Source organism: Gracilinanus agilis, chromosome 1, assembly GCF_016433145.1.
Source record: "Gracilinanus agilis isolate LMUSP501 chromosome 1, AgileGrace, whole genome shotgun sequence".
NCBI lineage: Eukaryota > Metazoa > Chordata > Mammalia > Didelphimorphia > Didelphidae > Gracilinanus > Gracilinanus agilis.
The window spans coordinates 361,456,633-361,474,872 of record NC_058130.1 but is presented as its reverse complement, the minus strand read 5'-3'; positions in this window follow the sequence as shown (position 1 = coordinate 361,474,872).

The following is an 18,240-nucleotide window of genomic DNA, read 5'->3' as shown; positions in this document are numbered from 1 at the left end:
TTTGTTTCTAGGAGAAGTTTGAGTTGATTAAAAAAAAGCTATAATTTCCTCAAGACAATCTAATCCTCTCTTTTCCCCCCATTGATAGACTGCCTTTTCCATTAGATAACTGATGGAGAAACTCTATAAGCAAGTTATCTATTTTCTTGTTATAATCTGGACAACTGGTTTTCCCTGATGGATTAGTGAGATCAAACTGTTCTTAATGATTACACATTTCTTCCAGGAGTCTCTGAAATGTTTTAGGGCTTCAATTGACCAGCATAGTGACATTCCTAAATAAGAAGGGCACAAAGAACTCTCCATCCACAGAAAACTTTTCCAATTTGGATTTCACTTTGCATCTCCTCCACCAGAGTGGCAAATAACTTTGTTGAGGATACATTTCCTTGTTTTATACTTTACCTGATATTAATAATTATTGTCATTAAATAGGATTATGTCTGTTGCTACATCTTTCAAGAAATTCTGAATAATTTCAAGGTATGTATGGAATGTGACCTGTTGGAAGAGAGCCTTTAAGATATAGTTTTACTCAACTGAATCATTTTCTTAAAAAATTAATTTAGTAGGGGGAAGCTAGGTTGTTCAGTAGATTGAGAGCCAGGCTTAGAGACTTGAATCCTGGGTTCAAATTTGGCCTTAGACATCTTTCTCTCTCTCTCTCTCTCTCTCTCTCTCTCTCTCTCTCTCTCATAAAAATGAAAGAGATTTCCCCTAAGCTTTTGACATTTCTCCCTCCTCAAGATACTTTGTGAATAGATCCTTTAATTCTCTTGCCTCCAGCATGGATTTTCCCTATGTATCCTTCTACTAATAGAGATATTTTTCCTCAGTTTTATTTGTTCTCACAATGTTACTGTCCTGCTCAAGAAATGTTAATAGTTCCTTTTTCATCTAGGACTAAGTATAGGTATGCCCATTTGGTATTCCATGCTTTGCACATCTTAACTCCAATCCACTTTTCTAGACTTCTTTCATATCACTTCCCTTTACACAGTCTTCAGTCCAGCCAAACTGACCTCACTTGTCTTCACGAAAATGTCTTTTTTTTGCCTAGAATGGATTCTCTTCTTATTCCCACCTCTTAGAATTTTTAATTTCCTTCAAAGCTCAGCTTAAATGCTATATTCTACACAAAGTTTTCCTTGATTCTCCCATTTCCCAGTGCCTTCCATCCAAATTACCTTGCATTTATTCTGCATATATTCTCTTATTCCATATAGTATACAGATATATTGTCATATGCAATATACATAATTCTGTAATATTATAGATAATATATTGTCTACCAAATACTTATATCACTCTGTTATATTGTCCATTGTCATATAATAATACAATAATATAATTATACATATATTAGGTATAATATATTATTCTATGTATTAAATTTTATATATATGATGTTATATATGATAGTATATTATTCTATATTATAGATAATATATTACTCTATATATTATATAATTTACATTAAATTAATTAATATTATATTTCACACAATGTCATTTAATAGTATTATATATAATATTTTATATACCACAATCTATACTATATATTATATAATATTCTATGTATCATATACCACATTATATATTATATAACATGCTATGTTACATACAATGTATTATACTTTATATTATGTTATGTACAATATATTCCCTATAATTGTATACACTATATCAAGTTGGTATAAGATACTTGCAGGCAGAAACTATTTTATTTTTGCTTTTCTGTTCTCAGCACCTAGCACAGAGCTGGACATCAAATAAATCTTCAATAATTCTTGTTAATTCATTGATTATCATTTCTACCTCTTCTATAAGCACATATCAGTATGTGTTGTGGTTTTATTATTATTAATAGAAAAAATTGTTATAAATCCCTTGGCAAATTGTTCCCATTTTTCTTTTGTTTCTGTTTTTTTTCTCTTGCTTTTTTCCCTTAATGCCCTCAGGATGACTTTACTTAATTTTATTTCTCACCAGACTTTCTTTAAATTGCCTTTACTCTCCATTACTTCTCTTTGTTTTATGGAGTGCTACTATTCCTAATCTCTCTTCTCTGTAAGACTTATTCTAAATGAGGCTTATACTTGGCTACCATCTCTTCTAGCCTAGCAAGTAAGTCAAGTGTTTGCTAAATAAGGCACTTTTCATGTTTTTTTGATCTCTATATTATCACAATTGATTCATGTCTGTTAAACTTCTGATATTATTGTAGTTTGTCTCTGTCCTTGCTTCTGCCTACATTCCACTTTTCATCATTAATATCTCACTTAAGTAGGTCAAGATAGAGTTTTAATTGCACTACATATATTTTCTCATTTAATTTTATTAATTTCATTCCAATTTTTTTGCTTTTCGCTATTAAATTAGTGGTCTGACTGTGCATAGCCAGTTGATTCAGGAAGAACTCTTATATAAGCCATGAGTTGCTTCCTGTTTGTTAAGGTAAAATGAACTTTTTTTTCTGTGATGCTATATAGTACTCACTCTTCTTATTCTTTTCTTGAGAAAAGTATTCATAGATCTAAGTTTCTATACATCTATCTATCTACCTACCCACATATATACACACATATGTATAAATAATAAATAGGTAAATACACACAAAATACAGATGTAAATTTAATGTATTTATAGGTTTTTATTTTCATAATCAATGAATAATAAGTACAATAGGATCTTAGTCCTTGACACCTTTTCATCAATTTTGAAGCAGTAGGAGGTTGAAACAGTAAAGATTAGTTGTTATATATTGTTTTGTAAAACCTATTTATTCTTCTTTAGTATCCTTAAGGATTCCCTCAATTCATGGTCGTATATTTAAATGAAGGTTTTGCCTAGGTTGGAGAGCAGATATTTCAGTTAATGGTGGTTGTTCTTTTCTTGGTTATGTACCTTGAATATTTTGCAATAAGCCATCAACACTTTCACAATTTTATCTTCTCTAGTGTGGATTTCTTCTATCTATATTTGAACCAGTCCAGCTACTTTTGTAATCTTTGTTTTTATTAGTGGCACTTCTACCTTTACTTTGAGAAATTTATAGGACTGTGACATTATATTTTAGTGTGGTGGATCCACTGTTATTGATGGTGAAAAGTTTCACAGTGAATTTTATACATGATTTCTCATTATTCTTCTGTGTTGGCTCTGAAATTATCTTATGGTGGTTTTACTCTTATAAATACTTTTCATGAGCATTACGATATGTAATGATGTTTCTTCAAATATGGTGCTGATACCTAAATATAGAGAAAGAAAACTACAGATCAATTTCATTGATGGATATGGATCCAAAAATTCAAAATAAAATAATGGCTAGTAGAACTAAAGCAATATATCACAAAGATTATGTATAGTGACCAAATGGGAATTATACCAGGAATGCAGGGATGATTTAATATAAAGATAACTATCAAAGTAATTGATTATATTAATAATAAAAGTAATAAAAACATATGATTATATCAATAGATGCAGAAAAAGTCTTTGACAAAATACAAGATTCATTCTTATTAAAAACACTGGAAAGAGTGGGGCAGCTGGGTAGCTCAGTGGATTGAGAGCCAGGCCTAGAGACGGGAGGTCCTAGGTTCAAATCTGGCCTCAGCCACTTCCCAGCTGTGTGACCCTGGGCAAGTCACTTGACCCCCATTGCCTACCTTTACCACTCTTCTGCCTTGGAGCCAATACACAGTATTGACTCCAAGACGGAAGGTAAAAGTTTAAAAAAAAAAACAAAAAAAACCCACTGGAAACACAGGTATAAAAAGCTGAAAAAATGACATGAAACATCTATTTAAAACAATTTTCAAATATTATTTGTAATGGAAAAAAAATAGAAGCCTTCCAAATAAGAGCAGGAATAAAACAAGGATGCCCATTATCACCAATATTATTTAACATAGTATTAGAGAGACTAACAATAGCAATAAAAGAAGGAAAAGAAATTGAAAGATTCACAATGTGCAAAGAGGTAATAAAACTATCTCTGCAGATGAATATGATGGTATATGTAGAAAAACCATAGATATTCAACTAAAAGTTAGTTGAAACTGTCAATAATTTTAGCAAAGTAGCAGAATATAAAATAAACATATATGTCATGAGCTTTTTTATCTATTACTAACAAAATTTTGCAAAAAGAGATAAAGATACTACACTTAAAATAACCACAGACAGAATAAAATATCTGGGAACATCTGCCAAAACAAACCCAGGAATTACACAAGCATAATTATAAAACACTTTTTACACAAATAAAACCAGACCTAAATAATTGGAGATATGTTAATTTTTCATGGAAGGGCTGAACCAATGTAATTAAAATGACAATCTTACCTAAACTAATCTGCTTATTCAATGCCATCCCAATTAAATTACCAATAAATTAATTTACTGAGCTAGAAAAAATAATAAAATTCATTTGAAAGAATAAAAGCTCAAAGTATCAAATGAATTAATGAAAAAATGCAAAGGTCTAGCTAACAGGTTTAAAATTATATTATAAAGTAGTAAATGTCAAACTAGTACTGGGTAAGAAATAGAAAGGTAGGTCAGTGGAACAGGACAGACATGCCAAAAACATTAGTAAAAGGTCATAGTAACCTTGTTCTTAGCAGAAGCATAGATCCAGGTTTTTTGGAAAAGAAATTTTTTTTGGTCAAAAATTGTTGGAAAAACTGAAAGTAGTTTGGCAGAAACTAGGCATATATCAATATCTTATACTTTTCACTAAGAAAAGATTAAAATGGATGTATGATCTGGACATAAAAAGAGGTATAAGTACATTAGAATAATAGAGAACATATTACCTATGTTCTCATAAGAAAGGAACTTATGAGTCAATAAGAGACGGAGAATATTGTGAAATGTAAATGGATGATTTAGTGTATGTAAATTGAAGAGTTTTTGTATGAATAAAACAAATGTCAAGATTGGAAGGAAAGCAGAAAACTAGAAAAAATTTATACTCAGCTTATAGGATATAGATCTCATATCTAAAATTATAGAAAGCTTTGTCAAATTTATAAGAAAATACATCCTCCAATTGATAAATGGGCAAAAGATATGAACAGACAATTTTCAGATGAAGAAATCAAAGCCATATATAAGTATATGAAAACATGCTCTAAATTACTATTGATTAGAAAAATGCATACTAAGATAATTCTGAGATATCATCTCACATCCATCAGATTGACTGAAATGACAAAATGGAAAAAGAGCAAATGTTGTAGAGGATATGGAAAGATGGGGATACTAATACACTGTTGGTGGAGCTGTGAACTGATCCAACCATTTTGGACAGCAATTTGGAATTACACCCAGACAGTTATAAAACTGTGTACCCTTAGAGCCAGCAATACCACTTCTGGGTTTGTTTCCCAAGGAGATCAGGGGGGAAAGGAAACAAACTTATATGTTCCAAAATATAGCACCTCTTTTTTTGGTGTCAAAGAACTGAAAAGTGGGGATGTCCATGATCTGGGGAATGGTTAAACAAATTGTGGTATACGATTGTGATGGAATTCTATCATGCCATAAGAAATGAAGAGCAGGCTAACTAATGATCAGCAAAATGAATAGAACCAAGAACATCTATAGACTTAAAACTTGAAGAATAAATTGTTGAGTTTTACTTCCAGAAAGTGAACTGAAAGGTGGAAATGTGAAAGACATAATTTGTATGAATATGTCTGTTTCCTGAATGATGTTTTCTATGATCAGGGAGGAAGAAGAGGGGCTGGGATGTGTTTGAGGAAGATTAGTTAGTAATTAATTAAATATTGAGGATGGACTTAGCAGGAAGGATGGGAGCATTCCAAGATGGAATGAAGGGGCAGGAAAAAGTGGCTTGTGCCCTGAGAGAGACTCCATTAGTGGTTGGCACAAACTGTTGTTAGCCCTGGGATATCTCAGAGTAAAGGACACCCTGCATCCTGATTTCCCTGGGATCCTGAGTGGTGGTGGTTTCTAACAAGTGGACAAGATCTACAGAACAGTAACAAGTGGAGGAGGAGTTTGGGACCTGGTGGACAGCATCTCAAGCACATTCGCTCTACTTGGGTACCTTGGACCACCTTGGCATTTGGCATCTTGAGATCATTTGTGAATAACCATGAGAGCCCTCAAAGCCACCCTCAGCCCTTAGCTGTGCTGGTCAAGCCTGGCAGGAACCAGGTTTGATGCAGCCTCCCAGAGACTCCATTACTGCTCCTTTGGCCCTGCCTGCTTAGATCACTGAGATTAGAGTAGAGAAGTCCTACCCTTGCTCTGTGGGTTTGCCATTTAGGTTTTATGTATAGAATTCCCTATCCCACCTTTATTTTAGTTGAACATAATTAAAACTGCTAAAACCTTTACCTTGCCTGTTGATTCCATAAACCCCGGCCTAGGGTGAGCTGGGTGACACTTGAGACCAACTGCCATTCCTGTGTTAAACCAGTGAACTCTGGTCTCCCTATCCTGGTCCTGTCTCTCCTTCAACCCAGTGTGTGTGCCCACAATCATTTAGATTTATTGTAACATTCCTGGTGCCTCCATTATCTTTTTCACAGTTACTTATGGATAAATTATATTAATAAGAAAAGAAAAATAAACATTTAAATAACATAAAAGAAATAATGTTTCTTGTTACTTTTGGGACCACCTTCAAATATTCTCTATCAATTCCTATATTTACTTTTCTAAGGGGAACATATGACCTATCCTTCCACTTTTCTTTTACTTTTTTCCTTCTTCTAGTTTCACTTATAGAAAGAATGCTAAAATTGATATGATTCAGCTCTTCCAGGTATATGTGTTGTTGATAAATGGATAAAGACCTCATATTTAGAGAATCAACAATCAAATGGCCAGCCAATTGGTAATAAGCTTCTCCACAATTAGGCCAGTCCTTGAGAAACAGATTCAATCTGTTGTAGAATCATATTCAAAATATTTCTGACATGATGGTATAAAACTAAGGCAATACCAAAAAAGAAATCCAGACTATCGATAGCCATATTAAAAATATTCCAAATCACCAATAAGTAGAGAGATACAAGTTAAAAATAATTCTGAAGTTCTACCTCATAATCCTCTGACTGGAAAAGATGACAAAAAAGAAAGTGATAAATATTGGAAGGGCTATGGAAAAACAGGCATATTAATATACTGTTATTGGAGTTCTAAATTGGTCTAGTCATTCTGGATAGCAATTTAAAAATATGCAGAAAAGCACATGCCTTTTGACCAGGGGTTATCAGGCCAGCTCTGATCAGCTCTAGAGAGACAATTATCAAATTTTCAGCGTGAACATTTCCATCTTGGAAATAGGACTTGATTTATTGTTTTTTGGTTGTGTAGACTTTTTAAAAAATAGAGAAAATGTTAATAATGCAGATTAACTTAAAACTATGCCATGGATGAATGTTTTTGTCTTTCTCTTTCTTTTTTTGAGATTTAGTTGTTAAACATTTACTCACACATTACCTTTGGTTCAACTAGAGCAGTTAGGTCTATATCCAAAAAGGATCAAAGGAAGAAAAAGGTTCTATATGTACACAAATATTCATAGCAACTCTTTTTGTGACCACAAAAAAACTCAAAACTAAGGAGTAGGAAGGCCATCATTTGGTGAATAACTGAACAAATTATGTTATATGAAGGCAATAGAATGCTTCTGCTTCTGTACTAATTTACTTGGTCATCTCATCAGCTTCCCATACTTTCAATTATCCTGGACGCTTCTCATTATCCCCTTGTCTAGCCCTTTTTTTCCCCCAAGCTCTATATTACTATCTCCAAATGTCTTTTACATATCCTGAACTGGATATCTTATAGATGACTTTAAATTAGCAAATACCAAAAGAAACTTATTTTCTTTCCTCTCCTCTCCTTTCCCTTGTTCCTATTTTCCCCATTATTGTTGAGGATACTACCATTCTCCCAGTGGCTCTGGCTTGTAATCTAGGGGTCATATTGGATTCATCCCTTTTTTTTCTCCCCATATTCAATCTTTGTCAAATTCTGTCAACTTAGCATCATAACATCTTGCATATATCCTTTTCTCTTCTGTGACATTCCATCTCCCCTTATTAAGGCCTCATCACCTCATTTCTGGAGTTATTTTAATAATCTAATAATTGGCTTCTTTCTCTCTAATTTTTTCCTACTCTAATTTATTCTCCAATCAACTGTAAAATTGATTTTCCTCAAATGCAAGCCTGACTATATCATCCTTGCCCCATTTGATAAACTTCAGGAACTCCCTATTACTTCCAAGATCAAAAAAGAAATCCTCTATTTGGCTTTAAAAAAAATAAAATCCTTGCCTAACTAATACTAAGTACTGGTTCCAAGGAAGAAGAGTGACAAGTTCTAGGTGATGAGGGTCAAGTGACTTGGGCAGGATCACAGGGCTAGGAAGTGTTGGAAACCAGATTTTGACCCTCTTGATTCCAAACCTGGATCTTTATCCACTGAGCCACTTAGCTGCCTCTTCTGTTTGGTTTTCTAAAAGATGAAGAAATGAGAAGCAAGTCAGCCTTGGTCTAGAGTGGTTGTGGTATGAGGAGAGAGAAAGGGATGGATGGGAGAGATGTTAAGGAGAGGAAATGGATTAGGCTTGGAAACTGATTAGATGTGGAGGGGTAAGTGAGAGTGAAGAGTAGAGAGTTGCTCTTAGATTTTGAAATTAGATGACTCAAAGAATGTTGAAACCCTGCAGAGAAAAAGACGTTAGTAGAAAAACTGAATTTAGAGAGAAATATGCTAAAGAATTCAGTTTTGGATATGTTGACTTTGAGACTTTCTTAGGACATCCAGGTAGAATATTATATATATTGTATATATATATATATAAATTTATATATAAATATAATTGAATATACATATAAATATACTAGATGAAAATATATATATATATAAATGTACTAGATGTAGCCAGGTGGCACAGTGGATAGAATGCTGGATTTTGAATCAGAAAGATTTGAATTCAAATCTAGTTTCAATCACTTACTAGTTGTGTGATCCTGGGCAAGTCACTTATTTTTATTTGCCTCAGTTTCCTCATTTTTAAAGTGAGCTGGAGAAGGAAATGGCAATCCATTCCAGTATCTTTGCCAAGAAAACCCAAATAGGGTCATGAAGAGTCAACATGATTGAAATGACTCAACAACAATAAAAGTTGTAGATTTGGCATAAAATAAAAAAACAACACCTATCCTATTGTCTCAATTGGATGAGCATCGAGTTGGAAGGAGTGGGCTATTTTTAAAGGTGACATGGAATTTCCCTATTTTATGAGAGCTGTGGGTTTGAGAAAGGAATGCAGTTCTGGTCTATGAGAGTGCTTATTAGAACCAATTAGAACCTGATGGGCCTGATTCAGCATTGCTCTGTCTAGTCAGACCGGATAATATTGTTTTTGCCAAGAGGAACTTGGCTTCTAGACACCAGATTTAATTAGGGAAATTTGGTGTTTTATGAATCTGGATACAATAATTAAAATGAGTGTATCTTAATGAACCTAGGGCATTAGCTTCTCACAGGTATAGTACCTCTGCTTGAAACAAAGGGATTTTTTACTTCTCTCTCTCTTTTTATCTACAGTATGTGTTGTGTGTGGATAGGTAGAAATTGCATTATTATTCCTTTTTGACAGATGTGAAAACTGAGAATTAGAGAAATGAAATGACTCAACTTCAACAAACATTTGTCAACAATGGATATTTGTATCCAATGGTCTTTTCTTAGCTTTATTCTATTTGATCTCTATGTAGTTTTTGGCAAAATCAATGACCCACTCTCTTGGGCACTTTCTCTTCCCTCAACTTTAGTTGCTTTTTTTTAATTGTTTCTCTTATCTTTCTGACTATTGCCATTGCCTCTTTTTTCCAAGCAAGATTTCATTTATTAACAGGGGCATGCAGTCTGATAATAAATATATATTAAATGGAGCTATCTCTGGCCAGAAGACCCCAAATTGAGGGTGTGATTCATTTTCATAAGCATTTGACTATCCCTTTTGTTGACTCTTTTGCTAGCTCCTTATCCTCTTGTCCAAATCCCCTAAGACTGTCTCAGATTTCCTATTTCTTGTTCCATGACCAATGCCTTAGTGATCTTGTCAGTTTTCATTGATTCAATGATATTTCTATGCATATCTGACTCCCAAATTTATATATCTAGTCTCAAACTCTTCCTAAATTCTAGCATGCTTTGGGCATCTCTGTTGGACATCTCCATCTGGACACTGCATATTCAACATATTATTTTCCTTCCCAAACCTATATTTTCTCTAAATTCCTCTATTTTTATCAATGACATCATTATCTTTACATCTCTTCAGGTTTGCAGGTTTGAATTGATCTTTGACTCTTCTTTCTCCTTTAATCCCCAGAACCAGTTTGTCAAGTCTTGTTTGTTCCTGTCCTTACAACATCTTTCCTATCTGTCCCTTTCTTTCAAGTCACATGACTTCTGTTTTCTGGTTTTAGGACCTAAGATTTAGAGCTAGAAGGGACCTAAGAAGCCATTAATGAATTTAGGCCAAAAGAGGGTAATTGGTTTGTCAAAGATAAAGCAAGTAATAAGTACAAATTGAATCTAGGTTTTCTGGTTCCAAAAATAGAGCTCTTCCAATTATACCTTTAATGTCATAGCTGAAGCCCCCATCACTTCTCATCGAGGCAACCATAATAGATTCCGAATGGATATCCTTTCTTCCAGTCTCTCAAGCCCTCTGGCCCAGCCTTCACACAGCTGCCAAATAGTTCTAAAATACAGATTTGACCTTTTAATCTTTTTGCCAACTCTTATTTCATTGGAAAATCTTCCATAGTTCCCTGGTATCTCTAGAATAAAATGAAAATGAAGCAAAACATCTTCAACTTGTTATTTATAGTCATTTGCAATTTGGGTCCTTTTCAGTCAAATTTATTTTCTTTCTTTCTTTTAAAAAAATCCTTACTGGGGGCAGCTGGGTAGCTCAGTGGATTGAGAGCCAGGCCTAGAGACGGGAGGTCCTAGGTTCAAATCCGGCCTCAGACACTTCCCAGCTGTGTGACCCTGGGCAAGTCCACCTATAAGTCAATACACAGAAGTTAAGGGTTTAAAATAAAAAAAAATCCTTACTTTCCATCTAAGAATCAATACTGTGTTTTGTTTCCAAGGCAGAAGAGCACTAAGGGTTAGGCAATGGGGGTTAAGTGTCTTGCCCAGGGTTACATAGTTAGGAAGTGTTAGAGGCCAAATTTGAACCCAGGAGCTTCTGTCATCACTGAGCCATCTATCTACTCCCTCAGTCGAATTTCATATTACTGCTGTCTTTGCACTCTTTAATCTAGCCAAATTGACCTGTTATCTATTCTCCAATTATGGCATGGCATTTGTCACCTCCGTGTTTTGTAAAAGTGGTTGTAGTATCTCCCTTTTCATGTCTCTCTCAGAGAACCCCCAGCTTCCTTCAAAGTAGAGCTAATTGCTTCCTCCTACACAAGACTTTCTTGGCTTCCTAATTATAAGCCTTCCCCCCCCCCCTTGAAATGACTCAGTATAAACCTTGTACTTAATTACTTGGGTAGATGTTTCATGACATCAGAGAATGTGAACTCCTTGAGGACAGGAACTGATTTTTGTTTTTGTCTTTGTAGTTTCAGTGTTTAGCTTAATGACTTAAAGACAGGGGAAAGGGACCTACTTGTACAAAAATATTTATAGCACCTCTTTTTTCGGTGACAAAGAAATGGAAACCTTAGGGATGGCCATCAATTAGGATTGAATAAATTGTTGTATGTCATTGTAATATAATACTGTTGGGCCATAAGTGATGACAAACAAGATGATCACAAAAACAAACAAACAAGCCTGGAAATATTTATATGAAGTGATGCAAAGTGAAGTGAACAGGACTTGAGAATGTTTTATACAGTAACAGCAATAATTATTTTTATTTTATTTTTATTTTTTTTAAACCCTTGTACTTCGGTGTATTGTCTCATAGGTGGAAGAGTGGTAAGGGTGGGCAATGGGGGTCAAGTGACTTGCCCAGGGTCACACAGCTGGGAAGTGTCTGAGGCCGGGTTTGAACCTAGGACCTCCTGTCTCTAGGCCTGACTCTCACTCCACTGAGCTACCCAGCTGCCCCCACAGCAATAATTTTTTGATGATCAAATGTGAATGACAACTTTTGTCAGCAATGGAAGGATACAGGCCAACTCCAAAGGACTCATGACAAAAAGGCTATCCACTGCCATAGAAAGAAGTGATAGAATCTGAATGTAGATTGTAGCATACCATTCTTCTTGTTATTTCCTCCATGGATTTTTCTTTTGTGTAAGCAATGTGTCTTCTGTTATGGGGGTAATTTGGGGAAAGGTGTTTGGGGTAAGGGAATTGAAAGGAGGATGTTGGAGACTTGGTAAATGGATAAACTAGGCTACAGGTAGGCTGGGATTAAAGGAGATTCAGGGTAATATAGGACTGAAGTCAGGAGTATAACACAGAAGGGAAACAGAGATCTTCTTAGGAGAAAGAAGTTAAACTAAACAGGCTAACACAGCAGGCTTACAGACTGGGACTTAGACTCAAACACAGGCTGAGGGTAATAGACTAGACTGAAATTAACAAACAGGCTTAGTTAATTTCACAGGAAGGGACCTATTTTGAAGTAACACCTTCCTCCAAGATGGATGCCCAGCTTCCCTCTGAGCCCAGAGTATGTTGTCTCTTTCCCTCTTCTCCCCTCTTGATAAATACCAGACAAATTACACTAAATAGAACTATTGAAACACAAGGGTTTAATTGTTTAAAGAATGTTTGTTAGGAAGGTGGGTTAAAGGAAAGCCCTATCAGTTATCTCAGGAACTTCAGGTGGGGGAAGGGAAGTAAAGATGGAATCTGAGTAAGGACCTGCCTCACTCAGTTTTACAAAATGCTATCTAAAAGAAAATAAATGATGATTTGATTAAATCATAAATAATGCTGTCAATTAGATAACTCTTCACAGATTTAACTCCTCTCTAATTTCTCTCCTTATAAACTCCACAGCCACTAAGGTAAGGGAGGGAAGGCAAGGTGGTATTAGGAAAGGAAGATATAAAGGGTCTATTTAAAATAATAATTTCTTAAGTAAATATATCAATGCTAGGCTAAATTTCAATACTGAAGCTAGATAATCTAAGAGCTCGCTCATTGACTTCCTCCTTTCACGGAAGATCCAGTCAACTGCCTCTCCTCAAGATTCTAAAAACTCTAACAGCTTTTTGGAACTCAGCCAAAGCTAGAAAAAAACTATAACCCCCAATTCTGTATACTACACTTCTTTCACAAGATCACAATTACATGATGAACATGGAATTATATATTGTATGATAATACACGAACAACCTATATCACATTGCCTGCCATCTTGGGGAGGGAGGAGGAATGGAAGGAATGGAGAGAACATGGATTGCAAAATGTCAGAAAATGATTATTAAAAAAAACTGTAGAGACATACTATCTGAAAAAAAACACTTCAAAATCTACCAAAACCCCCAACAAACATATGTGTAAGGCACAATACTTAACGTATATTAAATAAATACACACCTGGTTCTGAAGAGTTTAGATAAACCAAGGTCCCTGCCTTCATGGAGCTTATAGGTTAGTAAGGAAAGACCACTAAGGACCAGTAAGAGAGACAAGACCCAAAATATAATATACAATACCATATTGTGATTCATAACTCTTTCAAAATGAATTAATTTGTTATATTAAAATTCCTAGATATTTTTCCCTTCTTCCCTTCCCTGAACTAGAGAAGGCATTGTTTAACAAAAACAATATATTTATGTATAAAACTCTTAAGTGGGAGAGAACTGGGACTTTAACTCATACCTCATGATTACAAATTGAGGACCCTTCACACCATACCCTATGGCTTCCGTCTTATTTTCTTTTTGGTTTCAGACAATAAAATTGTTGGTTTTTCTAAGAGATCTTAATTTCACCCCTCAAACTTCTCCCCCTCTGCAATATGTCAGGAAATATTTACACATTTGGTAAGGTATAAATAGGCAGCTGTCAGGCTTGAAAATATCTCAGGGGACAGACAAAGGGAAACAAATGGAAAAGTACTACTGGTTGGCAGGACTGACAGCTCTTTGTGAACCTTGGTGAATTCATTGTTTTCATTTCAATTGAGGATTTTGGTTAACACCTCATTAATTTATTAAATCCAGAGAACAAAACTTGAATAAAATAATGGCTACATTCCCAGAATAATTAGCCACAGATGGCTAAGTGGGCTTACTAAACAAGCGAACACAAAACAAACAAACAAAAAGCCCAGGGTATCATTTATGTTGTCTGCTGGTAGCATCCAGTACACTTTCATATTCTGCCTTTAATGCCTTGGTGAGGAGGTGAATAACTAGCTTTTGTCTCTGCTATAATTAGTATTTGTTTTTGGCAGCTGTTTAAAGTTGCCATTTTCTTGTGATGAATAGTTGATTTTAGTCTCAGGAAGCATTAACTAGGGTGAGTGGGATTTCTCTTGGAAAGTTGAGTTTGAAATGGGAGAACAGACTCCCAGAAATTGAGCAAGAGCTGGAGTTTTGGTACATAGAACCAACATGGGCAATTCTCTATTTTCTTTTTAATTTAAATTTTAATTGATTAATTAATTTAGTACATTGTTCAATGGTTACAAGATTCATATTCTTTCCCTCCACTTCCCCCAGCCCCTTCCTGTAGCTGATGCACAATTCCACTGGGTTTTACATGTGTCATTGATCAAGACCTATTTCCATATTATTGATATTTGCACTAGGGTGATTGTTTAGAGCAGTGATTCCCAAAGTGGGCGCCACCGCCCCCTGGTGGGTGCTGCAGCAATACAGGAAAGTGGTGATGGCCACAGGTGCATTTATCTTTCCTATTAATTGCTATTAAAATGTAAAAAAAAATTAATTTCCAGGGGGCACTAAGTAATATTTTTTCTGGAAAGGGGGCAAAAAAGTAGGCCAAAAAAGTTTGGGAACCACCTGTTTAGAGTCTATATGCCCAATCATATCCCCATCAACCCATGTGATCAAGCAGTTATTTTTCTTCTGTGTTTCTGCTCCCATAGTTCTTTCTCTGGATGTGAATAACGTTCTTTCTCATAAGTCCCTCAAAATTGTCTTGGATCATTGCATTGCTGCTAGTACAGAAGTCTATTACATTCAATTTTACCACAGCGTATCCATCTCTGTGTATAATGTTCTCCTGCTTCTGTTCTTTTCACTCTGCATCAATTCCTAGAGGTTGTTCCAGTTCACATGGAGTTATGGGCATTTCTCTTAATGGGGAGGTACTGCTGAATGACAGTCCTCTTACTAGTGCTTTATTTTGCATTTTGTTGCATTATTGCTTTATGTAGAAGATATTTTCTACAGTAAAATTGTAATGATAGTAATTTAGGGGACTCCTCTAATGCTGGGGCCAATATTTCATCAATCAATACTGTGTTTTGTTTCCAAGGCAGAAAAGCAGTAAGGGTTGTTAGGTGGCACCATAGTACGTAGAGTATCAAGTCTGGAGTCAGGAAGACTCATCTTCCTGAGTTCAAATCTAGCCTCAGACACCTCCTAGCTGTGTAACCCTGGGCAAGTCACTTAACCCTGTTTGCCCCAATTTCCAAATCTGTAAAATGAGATTTTATAAGAAGGAAGTGGCAAACCACTCTGGTATCTTTGTCAAGAAAACCCAAATACAGTTATAAAGACTTGAGCATTAATGAAAATGGCCAAACAAATTGTGCTAGGCACAAGAACAATGATCCTAGATGCAGAGGACAGAAATTTGAATCCTATTTCTGATGTTTACTCCCTGAATGACATTTAGCAGCAAGGCTCTTAACTTTGCTGGGACTCATTTGTAAAAGAATAACACTGAGTTGACTCAACCACTGAAGTCCCTTCCATTTCTAAGACCTATGGTTGTGTGATCAACAGATCTTTCCTTCAAGTATTCTACTGAGGATGAGTCATCATAGAGAATCAGAGGAAGTGAGCATACCTGGCAGTGTCATAATTAAGTCAGGATTCCTGAGATTTCGTCCCTATGTTGGTTAATGAGCACATTTCTCTTAAACTTCATGGTCTTATATTGGCCTGTTACGTGGTCCCATTCCTACTTCTTCACCCAAATCTGGGCTTCCATCTGAAGCCTACTTTCCCAGGTCTTTCTTTTCCCATTGTCATGCCCCATTGCCTCTATCTGATTGTGAGGGAGGAAGATTAGAGGTTGGCAATCATCAACTTTGCTTAAAGCCTCAGACTGGACTTTCTGCAGGACATGTCATCTTTTGGTATCACTGAAATTGGAATGCAGTGTTTTCTTTGTAACCTGACTTTCCCCAAAAAGAATTGGTCCCAGAACAAATATTCTCAGTTAGGACTCTGAGAGGTGGTAACCTGAGTCAGAAAAAACCTTGATCTGTCATTAAGTTCAGCACCTGTCTGTCATTTCAGCTATGCAAATGAATTCAGAACTAGCTAGAGTTGACCCTTATACTTATGCCTGAGACTTAGTGAGATACTCAATAAAGAAAGAAAATTTTGAAACAACAAATGAAGACAGTTTGTTGGTGACTCTTTTTTAAGTTTGTTTTAAATTTTCTCAATTACATGTAATAATTTTCAACATACTTTTCCCAAAGTTGTAAGATCCAAATAATTTCTGTCTGTCCCTTCCCTCTCCTAACTTGGAGATGGTAAGCAATTTGCTCTGGACCATGAATGTATTATCATGCAAGACACACTTCCATATTGATCATTGTTGTAAGAGCACACTCATACAAAACCAAAACTGCAACATAAAACCATAAATACACTGAAGTGAAAGATAATATGCTTTGATCAGCATCCATCCAGTAGTTCTTTCTCTGGAGGTGGATAGCATTCCCTGTCATAAGTCCTTCAGAATTGACCTGGATTGTTGTGTTGCTGAAAGTAGACAAGTTTTCACAATTGATCATCACACATATTGCTGTTACTATGTCCCATGTTCTCCCAGTTGTGCTTATTTCACTCTGCATCAGGTGATATAGATCTTTCCAGTTTTTTCTGAAACCATCCTGCTTATTATTTCTTACAGCACAATAGTATTCCATCACCAACATATACCACAATTTGTTTAGCTGTCCCCCAACTGATGGACAACCCCTCAATTTCCAGTTTTTTGTGGTGGCTCTTTAAAGGTATACTATGAGGGAGACAGATTCCAGAGGATGACAGTATCTACCACTGAGAGTGTATGACCAACTGGAGAATGAGGACCAGATATTTTTCTAAAATTATCATTTTAATAAAAGCATGGACTTTATAGAATTAACATGGAGCTTTATAGATTTCTTGGAAAATGAGGCTTTAACTAAAGAGAGAGGTATCAATGTTGAATTTACTTAACTTCAACAGGTGAAGGGTAATATTGGATCCAACTTCTGGCACTCTTCAGATTCCTCTGCCTACCCCCAGATAAAGCTGAGAAGTCAATGTAGGTCAAACTGAAGAATATGGGAGAATTTTGGGTTCCAAATAGGGAACATTTTTAGGCAGATATTGCCCTATATTTAGAGATAAGATTAGGATGTAGTAGGTTTTTAAAAAATTTTTTTTTAAGCAAGAGAATTCTAGTAGCTATGTTGATCTAAATCTCCTTCTACCTAGGATCTCAGATGCTGATGAAGCCTAGACAGACTTGGGCATGGGCTATATGAATGAGATGACAGAGTGAACCAAGAGAGAAAGATCAAAACTAGATCTACCTACATTCCCCTTGAAGGTCATGGATATCTTCTTTATAAAGTTTTAAACATCACTTACAATTCTGTAGGCAGGTAGATAGCTCAATGGAGTTCTGATCCTGAAGTCAAGAATACCTCAATTCAAATTTATTCTCAGACATTTATTAGTTGTGTGACTTTGAACAAGTCACTTAACCCTATTTAATTCAGTTTCCACATTTGTAAAATGAATTGGAGAAGGAAATGGCAAACCACTCCAGTATATTTGCAAGAAAACTCCAAATCGTGTCATGAAGTGTCAGACATGACTGAAAATGACTAAACAGACATTCATAGAGTATCTTGGACTTTTCTAGTTGGAAAAAACCTTTGAGATCACTTGGTTCAACTCCCTGATTTTACAGAAGGGGACTTGCCAAAGTCATTCAGCTAGTAGGCCAAAACTCAAACTTGGGACTTCTGACTGTGTGT